Source organism: Empidonax traillii, unplaced genomic scaffold (assembly GCF_003031625.1).
Source record: "Empidonax traillii isolate 1590-97213 ecotype Southwest subspecies unplaced genomic scaffold, ASM303162v1 scaffold555:size490716, whole genome shotgun sequence".
Lineage (NCBI taxonomy): Eukaryota > Metazoa > Chordata > Aves > Passeriformes > Tyrannidae > Empidonax > Empidonax traillii.
This window is the reverse complement of record NW_020955748.1, coordinates 54,481-55,573: the sequence shown is the minus strand read 5'-3', so window position 1 is coordinate 55,573 and position 1,093 is coordinate 54,481. Positions and strand designations below refer to the sequence as shown.

Genomic DNA, 1,093 nt, shown 5'->3' with positions numbered 1-1,093 from the left:
TTTCTCCAGGCTGAGCCCCCCCAGCTCCCTCAGCTGCTCCTGCTGCTCCAGCCCCTTCCCAGCTCCGTTCCCTTCCCTGCACACGCTCCAGCCCCTCAGTGTCTCTCTTGTCGAGGGGCCCAGAAGTGCCCCCAGGGCTGGAGGTGCCCCAGCAGTGCCAGCACAGGGGTGGGCGCTGCCCTGGGCCTGCGGCCACACCATGGCTGGGACAGCCCAGGGGCCTTTGGCCTCCTTGCCCACCTGGGCACACCTGGCTCATGTTGAGCACCACATTGCTGTTGGGACAGCCCTCTCTCTTGGCCAGGGTACTGTAATGAGGATTTGCATCTTAAGCTGCAAGGCATAAGCAGCATTGACAGCACACAAAGCATTCTAGAACCCACCCCACCTCAAAACTCACAGGTAATCTGAATTAAGCAAATAAAGAAACCAAAAGGTTCAAGACTGAAAGGCTACAAATTGCCTTTAAGACAGTAAAACCCCCAGTGAGAATCATCCAAGACACTAGAAAGGTATCTGTGGTAGAAACCAGGTCACTCCAGGGTCCCAGGGTCTGGCACTGGGGAAGGTCCAGACTCCAACAGCAGGGACTGCAGAGGTCACAAAGGTGCCATGGAACACAAAGAAACACAAATTCAAGGTCTCTGTGGGGTCAAAACTCACTTGAGGTTTGATGATGGGGTCTCCAAATCTGCAGGGGTGACCAGGACACACATCCATATGCTGGCAGTGTGGTCATGTGTCACCATCTCCTCCAAAACCCCAGAGTGAGCCAAGCCCTGCACTGGGGGGGGGTACCCTTTCTCCTGCTTCACCCCAGAGCCTCCCCCAAAGGATGGAGCTCAGGTGCCCTCCTCAGGTCTGACCCTGGCCAGGCCATGCTGCAAGGACCCCAGAAATGTGTTGAAAAGGAGCAGAGCCCAGAACTGCCATGGGGTGAGGAGGTGTGTGAGGATTGCCCTGTGCTGAGGGTACAGGCTGGGGTCACCCCAAGGCTGTCCCCTGTCCTCTGCTGTCACAGAACCCACAGCTGAGCCCAAATGAGCCCCCCAGCACACCCCAAGGGGGCTGTTCCCAAATCACAGAACCATAG

At 57.1% G+C, this 1,093-nt stretch overlaps 1 protein-coding gene across 3 annotated transcripts in view; it reads right to left on the bottom strand.

Moving 5' to 3' along the window:
- The window catches only part of LOC114064542 (ankyrin repeat and fibronectin type-III domain-containing protein 1-like), a 192,935-nt gene that overhangs the window by 172,075 nt on the left and 19,767 nt on the right, over positions 1–1,093 (bottom strand). The gene's annotated exons all lie outside the window — the stretch shown is intronic.